Genomic DNA, 14541 nt, shown 5'->3' on the forward strand with positions numbered 1-14541 from the left:
CATGCTTGTGGATTGGACTCTACATCAGCCAGCTTTACTTGCCATTATCGTATTCCTCGTCCTTTGTGGGTTGCTGTCAAATGCATCCTTATTTGATTCACTCAGCTAGGGAGAATGGGGTTAAAGTGAGTGGATAAACAAGCCTAAATTCAGTCCCTGTATTGTATTCTATGATTATGAAATTAGTAGGGAAATCTGTGCAAGTGTAGTTACTCACAGAATACCTTTTGCGTATTTGCGACAGTACTGTTTGTTTTGAAGAGACTTAATTATAGAATTGTGAGCAAATGTCTTTCTGTTCAGGGAACCAAATATGTAAATAGAGTTGACAGTGGTAGTCAAGGCTCCCTGTAATACCTTCCTTTCGGAAAACCATTGGCCCAGTGAGGGAAATCAGAGGTCTTTGGACCAGAATGACTATGTAGCAGAATTATAACCTGGCAGCTTTGCAGATTTACTGTTAGAGTGTGAAGCTGTTTTTGCCTTTTGGCAGTATTTTGCTTTTATCAAGATAATCTCAGCTTTCATTAAGTTTTCATCTAATTGAAAAGATTGATTTTTGAGTAGATGAGAGTCCTTTTATGTAATGTCTCAGAGGACAGAGTATGGGTCAAATCACTCTTCGAATGGATGGTAATTGTGAAGGAAGAGTCTTTTAAAATGGAGATAGCAAGTTATCCAGAGCTTATTGGAACTGAGAGCTTTTATATGTAATGAGCTTCCATATTTGTAAATAACCCGAACCAAAATAACCCAGTGAAAGGCCTGCGACCAGGGCTTGAACCAGACTTAGGCTTTTCGGTTCCTCCCCCTTAGAACACTCAGGTTTTGTATTAGGCACACCTGTAGTAGGACCTGAAAAACTTGACATTCTTCCTTGGATTGCTGAAGCATTTCACTCTTTGTAGTTTCATTTCTTGTAAAATTAAGACTCAGTAGAAAAATCCAACGACCAAAATGAGTACACTTCCTTTGTATGCTATTCCACAATGTGGTGGGGAAAAATATTGAGATAAAGTAAGTCAGTTAAGCATCCATTTAAGCATTTCCCCCAGTCTATCAGGAGGTGCTGGCGCCACAGAGCAGGTTGTGAAGAGGAGTCAGTATTGAAAACTATTGCTTAGCTTTTGGAACTCCTTCCTTGTTGTGAATCAGCTTTCAGAGAGGAGACACGTTGGCATTAAATGTCTTATTTTTGTGTAAGCTTTGTAATGAACAAAGGAATGTTTTTTCTTAAATACATGGAATCTTGGTATTTTAAATGTCTTCCTAATACTGGCAATTGGAAATTTCTGCTCTGTGTAAGATGTTCTTCATTTTATACATGTCCCATTCTCTTTGGGGTAATTTTATATGCTGTTAAAGACTATGAACTTTTTATTGTTCCATACTTAAAATTCTGTCTTCTCAGTGTTTTAAGTAGTCACTGGTAGGGTAGAGTCTTGGACTCTTTGGGAATCTTTATATAAAATGTAAACAAATAAATTACGTACTTAATCATGAGCCTGTTACTCTTCTGGTGTGTGAAGGTAGGGGCTTAATTTGATTTTCAAGGTTGTTGGGTTTGAAGATACTGCTTAGAAACATGTTTAATGTCTAAAGACTGATAATGTTATTTTATTCCTGCAGTTTATTGTGATAGCTATTGATAGGAAGGGGGTGTGTGTGTGGGCATGCATGTGCTTTCCATGTGTCTAAAAATAAGAGAAAATTTGATTCAAGAGAACTGTTGGTCATTTTAACTTTCCGTAAGTATTATTTTTCTAGGAGCTATGTGTACCTACCAGTAGACTCTTGACTCTGCTTATCATTGTAACAGTAGAAGGTGGAGATATTAATACTTACGTTGTCACGTTTTATCTGTATTTCATTGGTCAGGGATTGTCCCTGAATTTGAGAGAGCAGTGCCAAGTGGTTGATGTGCTGGCACTGAAAAGATTAGGTAGCTTTAACCACGTGAATTTTGAAATGATTTCCTTAAACACTAGGGATTGATTGTACAAGCTTTGTGTACTTTTAATAGTCTGGTGTGACAAATGTATTTCTTTGATCTGAAGAGGATTTGTATTTTGGAAGTCTCAAATTGTGGGAGGTTTTAAAACAGAAAGAAATCTTATTAAGTCCTGAATTTGAGAAAGGGTGCTGTCAGTCCAGTATGGGTTGATATATATCTTGTCACCTCTTTAAAAAAAAATTTTTTTTTTTGTCCTCAGGAGCTTTTAAGCTCTCTGGCAGGACAGCTTGCCTTTTCTCCTTTGCGAGGCCTGCTGTACAAGTGTTGAACAGTCAATCTGTCTTAGAAAGTGGGTGGTTCTTTCCCCCTTTCGATGGGAAGCTGATGGCCCAGCCCTCCTGGGCACTTGGTGTTCCAGGAAAGGAGAAAACCTGAAACAGTCACTGAAGTCTCTGAATGTTACACTATCAGTTTGCTTCTGATTCTGGAACCAGATTGTAGATCTGCTTGGTATCATCTCTCTGTCCTTTCACTCCACGGTTAACATGGGAAAGAGGGTCCTCAGGCAGTCTGAGTGCTCCTGGTGTGCTAATGAGGGACCCTGGAGTATCTCTGGGTACTGCTGACTGCAGGGTGCTTTGATTTGGGATGGAGCAATAGAGCTTAGTTTCTTCTGATTTAAGTTTCTCCTCTGGTTAGGTTTCTACATAAAAACTACCACTTACAAGTGAAGTTATTGGTGGGCTCTTAAAAGGGTCTGTATGATAGTGCATGCTAAGTTAACAGGGTAATTTTTAAAGAGAAGGAGGGATTTGAAGGTGCATGAAGCTTTTATAGTGAGGATCTTGTGTGTGTGAAAAAGTGGAGAAAATAAGTTATGAGAGATGGAAGAGAAGGTCCAGTGAGTGGGACAGAGGCTGTTTTGGTGTATATAAAATTACGAGCCAGGCATTCACTTTGTGTAAATCTTGGTATATTACTGTTTTTGTTACTCACATGATAAAAATCAATAAGCTATAATAATGTAGGTTATGGAGCTCAGTTATATCCTCAGGAAAACTGGGTTGATGAGGCCTGGGAAGTTTGTTGAAGAGTCGATAGGGGAAGGGATCATTGAAAATCAGGAAGATCTGACAGGGACTATTGATTAGAAGTTTCATTGCTGGCATATAGGTGGAAATGCAACTGGGAAATGAAACAGTGGGTTTGAGAGAGGGACTAGTTCAACTTGGAGATCAAGTTCGTGGGTGCCTCATGGTCTCCACAGACCTTATGTCATGCTTACTGGGATGGTAAGATTTAGGGGGAGATAAAAGTCTTTGGAAACTTTCTGAATTTAATTATGTATGATCTCCCCCATTTCCTGTTTATACGGAGCTGAAATTTTTATGTGTTGTGAGAGTTAAGCATCATTGACTTTAAGTAGAGCATGTAGTCTGTTTTTAAGGGCCAGTTAAAACCTCATGGGTTTTCTCCTCCCTACTCCCAAACCAGAAATAGTTGGGATATATTATGAAATGCACGGACATGATGTGGAGTTTGTGATATCACATTTGATTATTTCTCTTCTGTTGGATGGTACTGTCTTTCAGATCTTGTGAAAGACCTTGGCATGATGCCTTGCTGGGGCTAACAGCCTATTTGAGTGAAAATAAATGGAGCAGCGTTTTGGAGCAGAGAGTTTTGCCATAGCCCCTTCTATAATTTTCTTCTGTAACTTCTCTTCCAGCCACCATTAAGAAAGAGGAAGTAGAGCAGAGAGGGCAGTGTAATTTGTAACAATTAAAAAAAAAAAGAAATAGGAAAATTGAAGAGAGATTCACAGGATGGCCTGGCTCATTTTGGCCTTGTGCAGGGTTTTTGCATGAGAAGTTGGAAGGAAACATTAGGGCAGGTAAGTTGTTACAAAGTTGGAGAGGTCCTTGAATGCAGGCCTGTGTGTATGCAATTGATGGTATTTCAGCAGGTGATAGAGGGAGATGTTCTTGGGAAGTTGGGATGAAATGTAGGTGATGAGGGGAGACAAAACAGTAAGCAGTGTGTATGGTGATAAGACTTGCCCTTGGCGTTTTGGGAATTGGAAGATGGAAGGGTGGATGACATAGTGAGGGGAAAATTAATGGTTGTAAAAAAGTTAGGAGGTATTGTTTAGTGGAGACATATAGATGTATATACATACACACCCATGGTTCAGATGCCAAGAGTCCATAAAGGCTGGGCAGCAGCATTAGGAAGAAAAAGATAATGGAGAGAATTAATTAGCTGAGGGCTTGCATCAGTCTACTTGGGCTGCCCTAACAGAATAAATACCATAAACGGGGTTGCTTGAACTAAAGAAATGTATTTTCTCATAGTTTGGGAGGCTAGAAATCCAAGATGAAGGTGATGGCAGGGTTGGTTTCTGGTAAGGCTTTGCTTCTTGGCTTGTAGAGGGCTGTCTTCTGACTGTCCCCTCACACGGTGTTAACTTGTGTATGTTCCTGGTGAATCTTCCTCCTCTTTGAGGGGCAACGGTGCTGTTGGATTGCAGCCCACCCTTATAACTGCATTACCCTTTGTTACCTGCATAACGGCTCCGTCTCTCCACATGCAGTCACACTGGGGGTTAGGACTTTGACATATTAATTTTTAGGAGAGAGGGGTAAAGGTATTTAATTTCTCCGAGAATAAAGAGAAATTAGCCTCTTTTCCTTGCATTTCTGATCCATACTTTGCTTTTTTTTTTTTTCATTGTAGAAGAGAAATACTTTCTGATCTTTACAACTAGTCAAAAGCTTTTTTTCTTGCTCCTACGTGAGGGATTGGGCATTTCCATTGTGAAGTTTCTCTCCCCTTGCATCCTGTACAGCAGTTTCTGACCAGTTTTACCTTTTAAATTTGGTTTTTGACAGTTGATATGCAATTGATTTCTTATCTCTTCGACTTTATAGTCTGACTTCTTACAAACTGTTTTTAAAGGCATGGTGCTTATGCTTTAAAAGCCATTTAAATAGCACATGTATTTAAAAGAAACATGATGCTTTTGCCGCAGGTGTCAAGAGAGTCTTGGCAGTGTTTTCCGCAAATGTCTGCTGAAGTGTGGGTGCAGCTCCGAGACCCTCTGGAGGGTGTTTTACTTGTAAAACATCAAGAGGTCAAGCGTTTATTATGGAACTTGTGATATTTTTGTTGGAAATGTTAAGAGATGTGAGGTTTGTGGTGCCTTCTCTTTCTTTTGTGTACTGAAATAGAGCACACATCTGCAAGTCACAACTTCTTAGTGAGACACAGGTTTTCAAATTTACAGAACGAGCACTGGAACCTATTACAGAACAATAAAGTCAAAGCCCTGGGACAAATGACTAGCACCTTTTTACATGGATAGCTAGTCAGTTGGTGGTTATTGGCTCCGACCTAACTTAACTGTTGCTTTCCTGTCTCTTCCGGGTAACGAGGGGAGGGCTGTACCTTCAACTTTCTTCTCCTGGGGGAAGGCAACAAGATTTCTAGCTTTCTTTGGGCTGAGGTTTATAAGTGTTAGCGAGATTGAGTTGTGAGAACAGGATGGCGCCTTAGATGGATATTACCCATTTCCATCAGTCAAGTTTTTAATGTGGCCTCATTTTATTTGAAAGTAAACTCTCAGGGCAGCTGATATGCCTGAAATTAATCCTAAGTAGAAAATGCATTCCAAAACTAAAACTTTTTGCCTTACCTATGTAGGCACATGTGGGAAAGGTCCTTTCATCCAGGCAGGCCTTTCAGTGTATCTTTGTGTTTTCCTCTACTCTTCACCATGAAACGTCAATTTCAGGATTCTCTCTCTGATCTCTCCTGGTGTTCATTATAGCTGTTAGCTCTGTTTTGTGTCCAGCACAAAACAGGAGAGCAGCAGTAGGACACTTCGCCTCTCTTAGAGTGGTTCTATGGGGGAAATAGTGGAAACAGTGTCAGACTTTATTTTCTGGGCTCCAAAATCACTGCAGATGGTGATTGCAGGCATGAAATTAAAAGACGCTTACTCCTTGGAAGAAAAGTTATGACCAACCTAGACAGCATATTGAAAAGCGGAGATATTACTTTGCCAACAAAGGTCTCTGTAGTCAAGGCTATGGTTTTTCCAGTGGTCATGTATGGATGTGAGAGTTGGACTGTGAAGAAGGCTGAGCGCTGAACAATTGATGCTTTTGGACTGCGGTGTTGGAGAAGACTCTTCAGAGTCCTTTGGACTACAAGGAGATCCAACCAGGACCAGATCAGTCCTGGGTGTTCATTGGAAGGATTGACGCTAAAGCTGAAACTCCAGTACATTGGGCACCTCATGCGAAGAGTTGACTCATTGGAAAAGACTTTGATGCTGGGAGGGATTGAGGGCAGAAGGAGAAGGGGACGACAGAGGATGAGATGGCTGGATGGCATCACCGACTCGATGGACGTGAGTTTGAGTGAACTCCGGGAGTTGGTGATAGACAGGGAGGCCTGGTGTGCTGCGGTTCATGGGGTCACAAAGAGTCGGACACGACTGAGAGACTGAACTGAACTAGCCAAAGTATAATTTAGGAGAAAATGTCTCATTTGCTGAAAGGTTTTTTTTCCCTCTTCCAGAAACTACCATTTTATTAGTGTCTTAGAGTTACCCAAGGTGTCATAGTGTTTCTCTTTGAGAACTGGTTTCAGAAATGGGGAATTAATGTAGTAATTACTTCACTCTAGAAATGTGCATTCCTCTGAGTTGCCCTGCGTCTCTACACTGGAAAGGGTTAAAAGAACACAGCTCTTTTGAAAACACCTTCAAATATCTTTTTAAAAATAAAATTTAAACTATTACTTAGTAGACTTGAACAGTAGAAGTTAGCCCTTTTTATATCTGTACTCTGTTTTTTCCTCATGTTGGGTCCTCTCATTTTAAAAAAAATTATTTTTATTTTTAATTGAAGGATAATTACAGTATTGTGTTGGTTTCTGCCATTCAATAGCATAAATCAGCCATAGATATACATATGTTCTCTGCCTCTTGAACCTTCCTCCTACCCTCCCCTCCCCTCTTATTAAGAATATTTATTTTTTTGGAGAAGGAACCCAAGTTCTTTCTAGTTACCAGCTTAGGTTTCTATCATAATGACCGTGTATGATAGCTTTTATAATATAACAGATTATTAAGGAAGCAATTTCTTGCCATTCAGAGTGTGGGTTTAAAGGTCACTTAGCTAAAGGATTACCCACTAAGTGTGTAATCATCTTAAGACATAATAAGGTATATGAAAACAAAAGTTAAATGGGAAATCTTACATACTACCAAGCTTTATCTTGTGTGGGCTATTTTGACAAATAATTGAAAGTTTTAACCAACTCTTATTACTGGATTTGTTTCCTGAATATTTGTCTCTAAGAATTCAGTTGAGGACAGAGTATATTTTAATACATAATTTATGCAAAGTTAGTGTATCACTTAATACGTAAATTCACTAACCATCTGTAAAAAGACAGTCATTTTGCAGGTGGTGGGGTACATTCCACCTTACTATTAAGGAAAAATTTCCATCTTTAAATGGCTGCATCTTAGCTTCCTGGGTACTCGCTTAGACTGATACAGAGAGTAACTGAAAATAGAAACTAAGCAGGCAGGCCAAGCTTCTATTCTACATTTATAAGTCTTTAAAGTTATCAAGGCCATCTAAAGATGTACTGGTAAGAAGGAAAAAAATTGGGGTACTATTTTCTTATACTCCTGGAATATGGCTGCTCCAGGTCTATTTTATTTGGATTATCTTCTCATTTATTCCTTCCAGTAAGTGGACAAGATGACATGATTATTTTCTCCATGTTCTGAATGAGGAAATCGAAGCTTAGAATGGTGAATGCTAGAAAGGATCACTGCAGAGCTTGTGGTCACAGCCACTGTGTTGCATCTGATTGCTCAGCAAGCCCTGCTCATTATCGGTCCCTTCCTGTACTTTGTATCTCTGCCCATTTACTTTAGATTAGTCAACTCTTATTTCTTGTCTCCCTAACATTCATAGCCCTTTTGTCACATTAGCTGTAAAAATTATGTTGTGCCCCTTTCTTACTGTAGTCTTCTGAGCACAGCCTTCCTGGCCTGTACCTTGCTTGTGCTGTCAGCAGACAGGTTCCAGTTGACTGTCCCTGGCCTTTTAGTCCCTGCCCTGCTGAGACTCCCTGAGTGACCTCTGGCCTGGCTCTGCCTCCACAGCTTCAGTGATGCTCACAGTCCTGTGTTCTCCTAAAAGTTGGATGCCTTTCCCTTCTCTGCTTGTTTGACTCTTACCTGTTCTTCGTGTCCCAGCTGCTGTTCCACTTGTTTTATGAAGGTCTTTGCAGTGACTCTTAACTTTGGCTTCATGTTACAATCAAATGAGGTGCTTTTAAAAATCCCAGTGTCGTGGGTCCTTACGGGAGAGATTCTTACTTAATTGGTCTGGAGTGAAGCCAGGCATTGGATGTTTTAACTGCTTTACTGAAGTGGTGCAAAGAGCATGTGCTTTACAGTCTGATAGACCTGGATTTGCCAGTTTTGTAGTTCAGGGCAAGTTAATCTTTTCTAAACCCATTTCCTCATCTGAAAAATAGGGATAAAATGACCTATTTCCTTAGGTTGTTAGGATTGCATGAGGATAGTGCCCCTGAAAAGGATTTTTAGTGCACTGCCTGATACATCCCAGGTTAAACGAATAATCGCTGGTGTCTTTCTCACCCCATCCAGCAATGCTGTCTTCCTTTTCTAAATGCCTGCACTCTTTGTCACATTTGCCATTTATATATTTGCCTCTCCACCATGTTTATATTTTTCTTACCCATTAAAATTTGTTTACGGTCCAAGGTTGTCCTCAGTGATGTTTTATTCCATTGTGTGCTTAAGTAAAAGCATACTTTTAAACTTCTAAAATATATTAGACATGAAAATCTTCCAAAGAGAAATAGATACATAGCATCAAAATTCTTTGAATAGAAAAGTAAACTGGGTCATGTGGGTGTCATTTTAAAATTTCACTGGCTTAGATTTTTAAAAGGCTTTCTTTTCTTTTTCTCTTGTCACTGAAGGCTGTTATTGAATCCATTGCAAGTTTCCTGCTAATACACTTTTTGAACACTTACCTCTTATTTTTTGTCTTAATAGGCTCCCAGTCCTATCCTTACCTGAAGTTTAAATTTTTTTTCTCCCTAAGCTTCCTATAGCTTCAGGGTGACTTTCTGAGTGATGTATTCTATCTCCAGTGATAAAGGGGAGATCAACACGAGTTGAAAAGGATAACTGTCTATTTTTAAAAGATGGGTTTTTATTGAACTGTACTTTTATTTTTTTTTGAGAGTAAAAGATTTCTTCAAAACTCCCATTGTTATTTTTCTGATATGTCAGTAGTCAGCCTTTGGGTTGTCACCATTTTAGTCGCTCAGAGTCCATGTCTGTTCCTAAATCATTCATGTTTTATAAAATCTCAGAATGAAATAAGCATCCATCTGAGTTCCTTACCTAAAATAGACTGAGCTATGTAGTTATGTAGTATATAATAAATTATATCTTTATTGCTTGCATTATTTGTATAAAATTAGGCATCAAGGTTTTAATTTTCATAAAGTTCACCTTGACTTTCCTTATATATAATGGAATAGTGTTTTTAAACTACTGTTCTATGTTACTTTTTTTTAATAAGTGCACATGATGTGGGCTTTCAAGGCAATTTTTTTGGAAGGTGACTTTTCTTCAGTAACAGAGATAAATGCTCTGTTACAGACAAAAATGTTTCTGATGTCCTTGAAAGATTTAGAAATCTCTCAAGTTCAGCTAGCTGAGACAGTGCTGAAACTAGAGCATAGCCTCAGTGAAGACCAGCCCGGCTGTTCTTTGCAGTAGATCAGTCCACATTCTCTTCAGGGTGACCTTCACTGGTGATCTTCAGTGAGGCACCCAGGTCTAGAATTCTTCCTTAGGTCACTGCTTTTCCTTTGGGGCTGTGAATTAATGTGAAAAGGCTGAGAGAAACCTCCTTTAACAGGCACCCTGTATCTTGCCAGTGCAGAATGCTGTAAACTGATTACTTTTTTCCCCGTTACCTCTTCACTTTTAACCTCTTACTCTTCTCAGGCTAAACCTGGTTGCGCACTTGGGAAATGCCTGTTTGCAAGTTGGCTGGACCTTGAGCAGCAGCTAATCGGCGGAATAGGTCCAAACTTGTGTTTTAGGTCTGGCTGCGCTTGTGCTGGGAGTTTTCGGTTAACCAGACATGAGACAGTGAGGGGTGAGTTGTAGCAGCAGCTCCAATCCGAAGGGCATTTCTCCGCATGTTATTTTTGTTCCTATGTGATCTTTAAAGTATAATGTAAGAATGGAAAACCAGGTGATTGAAATGTAATGTTTCCTTTTTTGACTATATGTGACATCTCAGGACAGTTGTAATAACTTAAAAGGTTATAAATCCCTTTGTCAAACAGGACACATAATTAAATTGATCAAAATTCTCAGTTTGTAATACACTTTCATCTGTGCATGGGCCTTCTTATTTCACTGCTGAATAATACTCAGTTGTGTGAATATAAATGATCATTTATTTATCTTTATGTCTTCCTGTTTATTTCCTTGAAAAGTACTGGAATTATTTTCATTTTTTTGCTTTAATGAACTTTCCTCTTAGTGGCTCCTCACATCCTCCCTATTCTCTATAACAGTTGTTCCTCATAAAAAAGAAGTGTGTGGACGGAAAGGGATGATAGATTTGCCAACTCTTTTTGCCTGGGAAAAGCTTTGAAAAAAATCTGACAGAATCACTATTATCATTTCCTGGATGCTTAGATACCCAAAAGTAGGATGCATATAACTTCAAAAGAGAAAATGAATACATTTCACTTTATGGAAAGCTGGGTACGTTTTTGATTTTGTTCTGATGAGGAAAAATGATTCCACGATGACCTGTGAAGTGCGTGGGTTGGAGTCTCCTTGTTTTCCCTGCAGATATTAAGCATTCCTTGTACAGTATCAATTCACTGAGTTCTGATCATCCATATGAGTTTTCTGATAAAAAATCTAATGGGCAGTTAAGAGATGAATGTCCCCACCTCTGCCCCTGCCTAGTTCAGGGACAGTCCCTGAGCCAGTCTCTGGGCTTCATTTCCTTCATTAAAAAGAAAAAAGAAATGGTTACTGTGAGTGGGTTTCAGGATCTTCCCACGTCCTTAAGCGTCCATGCTGGTAAAATTCAGTTTACTGGGCTCCTCCATCCAGCATGTGCATGCTTCCCTGGGAAGAGATTGCTCAGGGTATAGGTTGTATCTTATTCAGCATTCCCTCCATATCCCCAGCACCTAGGATGTGGCCTGGCTCCATCCCCTCCCTCCAAAGAGACAAGTATTAATACATCTAAACATGTCGCTTGTCTTTAAGGTCTCAGTTTAAATGTCACTTCTCTAGAGACATTTCCTGATCACTCTTCCTGTTACATTCACATGGATGCTTTTTCTTTTCCCCATGGCATAGGTTGCAGTTTTAAACAATAGTTTATCCCTTCTCTTGTTTAATCTCTCCCCACCAAGTTCCCCAAGTGCGGGTCGCGTGGACTCTCACAGTGGGCATTTATTAAATGGCTGAATCCATGGGTGTCTCATCCCCTGGTGAACACGTGACAGTGGATGGCTTAGTGCATGTGTCCTTTTTGTTTTCCCAACCTTTCTGATTTTTTTTTTCCCTGTCATAAAGAAATAATCGCTGCTCCCCACACATACCAGATTGTGTCCTTGGTTGTGGTTCTGCATGTGTTCCCTTCTTCGCTAGACAGAGTGGGAACTGATCTGAGCCGTCTGAGTCATCCTGAGTACCCAGCACAGGACCCTGCATGTTACAGGGTTTGCACATTAGAATGAATGTGAGTGTCTTTGTCCTTCACATACGTTTATTTGAGGCATGTCTACTTTTTCTGTGTCCTTTTGGTTGTGACTCAAGCCTCGTTGGAAAACTCCGACTCAGAGGACCCCTGATGCTATTTCTTATGTGATGACACCTCCTGCTCTGCAGGCTGGTTGCAGCGCATGGGCACTTTGTAGTCCACATCCCACGAGTTGGCCACGCTGTCGGCAGTGATGTGCGTTTCTCCAGTTTCACTTTGGTTTTGCTTGCCGTCATTCCATTTAAGCGCTCCTGGATCCTAAGCTGAGATCTTGCTGTTTTCCATCCTTGGCCCTTGAAGCATTTCCTTTTATGTTCACTTTAGCCATTTTCTTTTGAGCAGTAAAGGTTAACGGGTGAGGTAAAGATAGTTCTGCCCAATGGGTCCTCTGGGAATGCGATGACGCCATTCTCCAGCGAGTTTGGTTGTCTTTCACAAGTATTGGAGTACATTTAGAGGTATTTCTTGCTTTTTGAGGTGTGGGTTTTGATGGATGAGGAGAAAATGCATTTACTTCTCTCAAGCCAGATATTTACCAGTTAGTATCTTGCGGGTATTTGGGGACCCAGCCGAGCTCTCAAATGGGAGAAGGGATAAGGGCTCATTGAGCAGCAGAGATGAAAAGCTGGGAGGGAGGAGAAGAGGGTTGGTAAGGTAAGTGCAAGACTCATCAAAGAGACTTGGCCCCCTTCCTGCTTTTCTTCCTATCCCACCCCTGCCCGCTTCACCCCTTTTTTCAGTGCTCTGGGGTTTCCATCTTCAGTTATGCTTTACCCTTGTGCCTAAATCTGTTTGTTAGGCTTGTAAGTAGTTTCTTTATCAGTTATTCAGGTAGGATTGCCTCATCAGCAGATTGTACCAGAAAGTATTTGGCTGTGTAAAGTGGTTTTCTTAACGTGGTACATGCTAAGCATCTTTAGGCTTAATTTTAGTTCATAATTATAGCTCTCTTAAATGGCCTAATCTTTTCCATTTTAAAGAATAGTAAGCATTAAACATTAATTACCAGTAACTGTCAATTTGTTAACCATGCTAAGACCCTATGTCTCTGCTAGGCTCTGAGCAGATGCCTACCATGTACTTCAGTTACTAATTATCAAAGGATATCTGCAGTGCATGGCCCCTAACTTGGCATCTGAACATCACCATCAGCTATTTAGCGGGAAAGTGTTTTAACTCAGTGTGTTTAAGCATTCTTACGGTAAACTGTATTCAGATTGTCTGTTCTGTCTTCTGTTGGTAGTTTAAATATTTGGTGCTTGAAACTTAGTTTGCGAGAGTTCTTGGTCTGCCTGCAGGTAAATTTAAGGTAGAAACTGGCCTTTTTTTTTTTAAGCAAACCCAGCCTGGTCCATATGCAGACCTTTGTTAATTTGAATTTCCCGAGTTACAGTGACTGTGACAGCTTGACCTTTGCACAGATTAGAAGCAGCAGAAAATAGTTCTCTAGGTTAGTGTCTAAAGAGCAATACTCTACATGGTATTTTACAATTTTTATAAGCTTTTAAAAAAATTTTTTTTATCAAAGAATTTAAAGAGCAACCTGTATATAAGTATGTATTAAAAGTATGGTGAAAACACTAGAATAATACATGTTGTGTGCTAAGTCGCTTTAGTTGTGTTTGACTCTGTAGCCTGCCGGGCTTCTCTGACCGTGAGCTTCTCCAGGCAAGATACTGGAGTGGGTTGCCATTCCCTTCTCAAGCTGTTATCTCTGATTACATCAGGTGAGGTGGGAGGGGTGGTTTTAGAGGAAGATGTGGGGCAGAGATTTAAATTTGAATGTATAAGCTATTCTTTTATCCATTAACTTATAAAAGCCCTGTTTGCTGGGCATAGTGGGAAAAATCTATACTTTAAAGATGAGGAAAGTTACTAAGGTTAAAAAATTTTTCAAAGATCACAAACTACGAAGAAATACAGTTAGGACTTGGCAGTAGCCAGCTGCTTTACTTCAAATGGGCTTTTACGTTTATTCTTCCCTGTTTCCATATCCCAATTAGTTGTCTGTTAGACTTGGACCTAGAAATCAGATGTATGTGCCCCTAATCCATTCCTAGCCCTCACTTTGTTTGATGGCGAAAGCTTAAATTCCAGAGTCCTCTCTAATGCTACATAGAACTGAGACTTGTCTTTTCTTGACCTTAGTTTACCTGGTTACTACTTCTTCTGAAGAACTAAACTGAAACTTTTATTTTAATACAAATGAATGCAATTTTTTCTGATATTTTAGGTCTGGGAAATAGTAGCTATACTTGGAATTACCATGTGTTATAATGATAATTTGATTTGAGTACAGACTGATCAATCACTGCACTCATTTCTGTAACATTGGCCCTTAATGAAGAATATAGTAAGAATCATGGTGGGGGCCAGCATAGCTAATGTGAGCTGAAGGAGTGTAACTCTCATCTGCAATTCACATATTCCAGAGTTTAGCTTTTATAAGGTTATATTAAATTGAACAAAAATACAGTGAGAAAGTGATTAGACAAAGACCCATAAGGAGTCAGTATTTAAAAAACTTTGTCAAATTGGAGGTTATTTAGTACATAGAAACTAATTTTCCCAAGTTTCTTAGGCTGAAAGCATTCTTTAAGAGTTAATGACAACCAGGCGTCAAGGGGAGAACATAAATACTTGTTTAAATGTGAGAATTTCAGATTCTGTTAAGTAAGTTCTCTATTGTTTGACTGCTTTCTTGTTTTGAAATCT

Source organism: Budorcas taxicolor, chromosome 8 (assembly GCF_023091745.1).
Source record: "Budorcas taxicolor isolate Tak-1 chromosome 8, Takin1.1, whole genome shotgun sequence".
Classification (NCBI taxonomy): Eukaryota; Metazoa; Chordata; class Mammalia; order Artiodactyla; family Bovidae; genus Budorcas; species Budorcas taxicolor.